Genomic DNA, 7,061 nt, shown 5'->3' with positions numbered 1-7,061 from the left:
CTGTCCCTATAGCAGAGTTCCTTCCAGATATACAGCTCTGACCTGTGGATTTAAAAAAGAAATTCTGAATACAGGCTTCTCATTTATCTCTCATTTATCTCTTGATATATGTCATCTTCCTGATTTGGGCTTTGTGACAGTTTAGATTTCCTTTTAAATATTAAATCTGTCATCTAACTAATTGATAATCTATCAAATGTTGTGCTATTTACAACTTTGATAATGTCTTCTATGTTCTCGTCTACGTGGCCAAGTTTGAGGACAGATCATTCACAAATTTCATTTAGGGTCATACTGACTCATTAAAACCAGGACTGGCTACATAATTTGTGGGGTCCAGTGCAAAATGAAAATACAGGGCCTCTTGTTCAAAAATTCAGAATTTCAAGACAGAGACAAGAGAGCATTAAACAAAGTGTGGGCCCTTCTGATTGTCAGACCCTGCAAGACTACACAGATCACACAGTCATGAAACCAGCTCTGATTAAGCTTCTTTGGTTTTAATCATTCAGCATGCTACAAATTGGCTTCTTTAAAGTATGTCCATTGGAATTGCTTCCAGCTGTGAATAACAAAAATCCCCACAAACAATGGCTTAAGCAAGTAAGATTTTCCTTTTTCCATGTAATGAAAGATCCAGAGGCAGATGAAGGACTTCTGCCCTTCTCTCTTCCTTTCCCACTCTCTTTACAGTCCAGCTTTGTCCTCCTGACACAGGATAGCTGCAGAATCTCAAACCATCATATCTGCATTCCCGCTGGGAAGAATGAGGCATGGCACAAAGGCTTCTCCTCTTAAACGTTTGCCTTTTTAATTCAGGAAGTGAAAACCTCTTCAGGGGTTTCTGCCTACATCTCCTTGACCAAAACTCTCACGTGGCCACTTAGATGCAAGGGAGGCTTGGAATTAGTGTCCCACTGTCCAGCCTCAAGTCGAGAAATGCGTGGAAATGGGTGTGGGAAGTATTTCAATGATCTATTGCTGCAGAACAACTACCCCAAAACTTAGTGGCTTAAAGCAAGCATTTTATTAAATCTCATGACTTTGGAAGTCAGGCATTTGGGTAGGGCTCAGCTGGGTGATACTGATGGGGGTCACTTGGTAGCTGAGTCTGTGCAAAGAGTCCAAAACAGCTTCCCTCACATATCTGGCATGTTGGTGGGGATGGCTGGGAGGCTGGGTTCAGCTGGGGGATTCTACACGTGGCCTTTCCAGCATGGCACTCTCAAGTGGTCAAACTTCTGACATAGCAGCTCAGGGCTCCCAGAAGGTGTTCCCAGAGAGTGTTCCAGCATCAGAGCAGAAATTGCACAGCCTTTATGACTAGGTTTTGCAATTCCAGAGAGTCATTTGCATTGGACTCTTCTTTTTTTTTTTTAGAGTATAGTTGATTTACAATATTGCATTACTTTCTGCTGTACAGCAAAGAATATCAGTTATACATATACCAATATCCACTCTTTTTTAGATTCTTTTCCCTTAGAGATCATTACAGAGTACTGAGAAGAGTTCCCTGTGCTATACAGTAGTAGGTCCTTATTAGTTATCTATTTTATATATAGTAGTGTGTATATTTCAATCCCAGTCTCCCAATTTATTCCTCCCCCCGCCTCCCCACCCCCCAGTAACCGTAATTTTGTTTTCTACATCTTAATCAAACCTGTCTAGATCCAAAAGAGAAGACATAGACCCAGCAGTGTAGTGAAGCCAGCTTAGATTGGCCGGCAACATTTTCAAAAATTTTGCAAGTCGGTTGTCAAACACAGACTTGAAATAAGTCACAGTGGGAGTATTTACACCACAGAAATTGGCAAACACTACAAATCAGGACTTTTTCCCTCAGAAATCCAGTTGTTAAGCATTTAGTGGCATAACACTGCATAGAACTCACCTCTCTACCCGGAAAGTATCAAAACATTTGCATCCACAGCAAGGCAACCTCAGCATCCTCCAGATAAGCTTTCTTTGGTCCAGCCCACATTTCTGTGTGGTCCACAAGGGTATCATGAAAGATCTTGTAGAATGCTTTCTACAATCTACGACCCACTAGTCTAGTAACTCCATACAAAGACAAAACTCAGATGTTTTGGGCTCAACTTGTTCTAAAAGAACCAGTGCAAGCTCCTAGCATCACCACTTTCTTTCCACGTCCTCAGTTACTTGTTCTAGAATATTTTTTCAAGAATTATTTTGGTGTGTAATTTCTGAAAGCCTCCTCTTTAATTTTTCCTTTCTTGAAAATTAAGATAAACTTTTTTTTAACTTTTAAGTGTGTGGTATAATACACATACAGAAAAGGGCATAAAATATAAATATGTACTAACTGATAAATAACTACAAATCAAAAATTCCTGGAACTACCCACCATCAGTAAGCTGAATGTCAGGAGAATCCCAGAAACCCAATATGTGTCTCTCCCAAGAGGAATCCCCTCCTTCCCCTTGGGGAACCACTTTTCTGGATTTAGTGGAATTTACTTCCCTGTTTTCTTCATAGTTCCAGCAATTTTCTATGTATTCCTAAGTCACGTTGTTGAACTATTGAGTGTTCTAGGAATGGAACCAGACTGTATGGATAACTGGGACAAACTTTGCCCAGATCTGACCTTTTAGTGCTTCTTTCTTTCGCCACAGTTTATCAAAGATTAATGAGACTGATTTCACAACCATAGTTGTATAACCTTTCAGAAAATTTTAGGCCGAAACTGTCTAAATCATGGATGTGGTATCATGAGATTTCATCAGTATTCATCAAAATGTTAACTTCTCAGGAAATAAGAGATTGAAAATTTAAATGTGGTTTCTGCTGAGCTCTCCTCTATCAAATCTACTTAGAGAAAAGAAAAATAATTGTTACAAATATTACAGTATATATAAAACTTCATCTATAAATAATGTATAAAATATTATACATAGTTACAGATATTACACAACACTGTTTATATTTGCATTCTACCCATATTTAGACCTCCAGTTCCCGCCCTGTGTTTTATGTGCTTCTCCGTGGGGCTGTGTTGACAAGATGCTCTCTTCTCGACTAGGCATTCACCTTGGGCCACCCCAGCCCCTCAGTTTTAGCAAGAATCCTACTAAGTAACTTTATTTATTTGTTTAATTGAAGTATAGTTGATTTACAATGTTGTGTTAATTTCTGCTGTACAGCAAAGTGATTTGGTTTTATATATATATAAACACACACATATATATATACACACACACACATATATATATACACATACATATATATATTCTTTTTTTAATATTCTTTTCCATTATGGTTTATCACAGGATATTGAATATAGTTCCCTGTGCTGCACAGTAGGACCTTGTTGTTTGTCCATTCTGTATACAGCTTACATCTGTTGACCCCAGCCTCCCACTCCATCCCTCCCCCTTGGCAACCACCAGTCTGTTCTCTATGTCTATGTGTGTCTGCTTTTGTTTCATAGATAAGTTCATTTATGCCATATTTTCGATTCCACATATAAGTGATATCATATGGTATTTGTCTTTCTCTTTCTGACTTACTTCGCTTCTACTAAGTCACTTTAAAGAGAATCCCTCACCCTTGATATCTGATCAAGCTCCTCATCTCCAAACTTTCACGTGTAAGTCCTTGCCCTGCCTTTAGCAAGAACGCTGTTAGGTCAGTTTAGCAAGGACCCCTCTACCCTGATGTTTCCTCTCAGTAATTTTCCACGCACTGGCCTGGTCACCCTGCTCCTTGGCTATAAATCTGCCCTTTGTCCTTGCTGTACTTGGAGTTGAACCCCATCTCTCTCCCCTGTGGCTCCTCATCGGAGTAATTTTTCCTTTAACACCTTCTTAAATCCAGGTATCATCCATGGTGTTAGCTAATCTCTGCTTCTCTCGTCTTACTCATAAGCATTGAAATCCCAATTTTTCTTCTTCTCCTCAAGGCCCACTGCTTAAACTTGGTGTCGTTAAAAAAAAAAATCGTAGTGTTTCTCAGCCTATTGTAGCCGGTCTCATACCTGGAAACCTGCAAGGGCCCTGAAGGAAGGGGAATGAAATCAGCCTCCACCCCAGGCCGGCCATCTGTCCACCCACATCCCCGCTGACAGCCTCATTGCACGCACACACACGCGCACACACGCGCGCACACACACACACACACGCACACCCCTTGCCTCCTCTCCTGATAAATGCCCTGCACAGAGGGGTGAGGAGCGTGGGCCACCCCAGCTCTCTCAGGATTCCCTCAGAGGCTGAGCTTCTATTTTATCGCAGAGCCGTTGGTGACCCTACAACATCTTCTGCACTTTACCAGGTTCCCCATTTCACACTTTATTCTGTTAAACTCCAGAGACCTTACTGAGGCTCTACTCTGTATGAGGCACTCTGTGCAGGTGCCCTGGTGAATGAAAAAGGATGACAACACAAGAAGATAATTCATCACGTAGTAAAAGAAGGAACAGCAAATCTTTCTCCCTTCAAGCAACCATGTGAAATGTTCAAAACCAAACAAGCAGTTCACGGTCTAGGAGGGGTGGGGGGAACCTTCTGCCCTAAAATACGAGTCCCAGGGAGACTGAGGTCTCTAAGAGAATACGGTGAGATTGGGGGGCCCGAGGGGACTTGGCTGAGCCTGGCTGGTTGGGGACAGGAGAGCACCCCGGTGTGAGTGAACAGCTTGAATCAGTGTGTGGAGACCCGGCTCTCCTCCCTCCCGCCCACCCCCAGCCTGTTCTTCCCCTGTATCCCATATTGTATTAGTTTGCTGGGGCTGCCACAGACTGGATGCCTTCAACTACAGAAACTTATTTTCTCACAGTTCTGGAGGCTAAAGTCCAAGATCAAGGTGTCGGCAGGTTTGGTTTCTTCTGAAGTCTCTCTCCTTGGCTTGTAGATGGCCTCCTTGCTGTGTCCTCACATGCTCTTTCTTTTGTATACGTGCATCCCTGGTGTTTCTCAGTGTGTCTCTGTGTCCTAATCTCCTCTTCTTATAAGGACACGAGTCATGTTGGATCAGGGCCCACACATATGACCTCATCTTACCTTAATCATCTCTTTAAAGGCTCCTTCTCCATATACAGTCACATTCTGAGGTACTAGGGGTTAGAACTCCAACCTATGAATGTTGAGGGGACACAATTCAGCCCATAACACCTGTCTTGGTCAGTGGTGTCACCATTCAAGACCACGAGGCAACAAACATGAGAACAGTTGAAAAAACCTGGGTCCTTGAAGACACCAGTGTCCTTGTTAGATGAACAATACGTGTACTTGTGGTTTAAGTCACTGCCAGTCAGGTGTTTTGTCACTTGAAGGAAAGCATTCCTGCCTGGTACATTTCTCCTGCATCTAGCACAGTACCTAGCATACAGCAAGCACTCAATAAGTATGTGAAAACAAAGGAACTCTCCTGCTTCAAAGCCTTCAGGAGCTCTGCATCCCCTTTTATGAGGCTGAAACTCCTTAGCAGATCATATGAGACTTGCTTCCTGCTCAACGTCTGGTCTCATCCCACGTCTCCAGCTTCCACTCCCTCTCCATCCCGCCCTTGGGCAGAGTCAATCTTTTTGCTGCGTATAATTAATCAAGAGGGGTGCAGGGAGAACCAACAAGAGAGCAGAGAGCCGAGTGCATTTCCAGGGCCTGGGGAGGCAGAGAGAGGTACGTGTGAATGACTCGGAGGAGATGCAGCCCTAGAGCAGGAGGGGACTCTCTTAGCAGACAAGGATGGGGAGGTCTTCAAAGCAGGGCTGGAAAGACCAAAGCTTAGGTGAGCGGTTACGAGGTCCTTGAAGAGACACGGGAAGAAGGAAACACAAGGTTAAGGAAAGATTGCTTTCTTTTCACAAAACCAGGAACCATGGTGAACTGGGCTGCCATAACAAAGTACCACAAACTAGGTGGATTCAAACAACAAACATTTATTCTCTTGCAGTTCTGGAGGCCAGAAGTCCAAAATCAAGGTGTCATTTGACAGAGTTGATTCCTTCTTGGAGGCTCAAAGGAAACTCTGTGCCACGTCTCTCTTGTAGCTTATGGTAGTTGCCAGAAATCCTTGGCGTTCCTAGGCTTTTAGCTACATAATTCCAATCTCTGCCCCCACTGCCACGTACTGTCTTCCTACTATGTGTTTCCATCTCTGTGTTTCTTCTATTCTTCTCATGAGGACATCAGTCATATTGGATTAAGGATCAACCCCACTCTATTATGACCTCATCTTAATTTACATCTTTTTTTTTTTTTGGCCTGCAGCTTGTGGAATCTTAGTTCCCTGACCTGGGCCCCTGGCAGTGAAAGCAACGAGTCCTAATCACTGGACCACCAGGGAATTCCCTTAATTTGTATCTGAATTACACAGGCAAAGACTGCATTTCCAAATAACGTCACATTCACAGGCACCCGTGCCAAAATCTGTGTTGATTTGCTAGAGCCACCATAACAAAGCACCATAAATTGTGTGGCTTAAACAGCAGAAATTTATTGTCCTATAGTTCTGGAGGCTAGAAGTCCAAAATCAAGATGTCAGCAGTGTTGCTTCCTCCTGAGGGCCGTGAGGGAGCAGCTGCTCCTTGGCTCTGTCCTCCGCTTGTAGATGGCCATCTTCTCTCTGTGTCTCTCCACATTGTCTTCCCTCCATGCTTGTCAGGATCCAGCATAGCCTTCTGTGGGACACAATTTGACCTTCAGCAGTCCTTTGGCGTGGACTTTCATGCTAAGGTGACGTTCCGAATGCTAGTAGCTGACCACCTGAGAGGTCCGTGAAGGCGAGGGTAGGGATTTATCATTCCTTTTTCTTTTTAAACATCTTTATTGGAGTATAATTGCTTTACAATGTTGTGTTAGTTTCTGCTTTATAACAAAGTGAATCAGCTATACATATACATATATCCCTGTATCTCCTTCCTCTTGCGTCTCCCTCCCTCCCACCCTCCCTATCCCACCCCTCTAGGTGGTCACAAAGCACCGAGCTGATCTCCCTGTGCTATGCGGCTGCTTCCCACTAGCTATCTATTTTACATTTGGTAGTGTACATATGTCCATGCCACTCTCTCACTTCGTCCCAACTTACCCTTCCCCCTCCCCATT

General features: G+C 43.3%; 1 pseudogene; it reads left to right on the top strand.

The window, feature by feature from the left end:
• The first annotated feature begins 6,494 nt into the window (after positions 1–6,494).
• Positions 6,495–7,061, top strand: part of LOC137765980 (small ubiquitin-related modifier 2 pseudogene) — a 36,374-nt pseudogene continuing 35,807 nt past the window's right edge.

This window comes from Eschrichtius robustus, chromosome 6, assembly GCF_028021215.1.
Source record: "Eschrichtius robustus isolate mEscRob2 chromosome 6, mEscRob2.pri, whole genome shotgun sequence".
Lineage (NCBI taxonomy): Eukaryota > Metazoa > Chordata > Mammalia > Artiodactyla > Eschrichtiidae > Eschrichtius > Eschrichtius robustus.
Note: the sequence above shows the minus strand (reverse complement) of the source record. Positions and strands in the feature narration are given on the sequence as shown.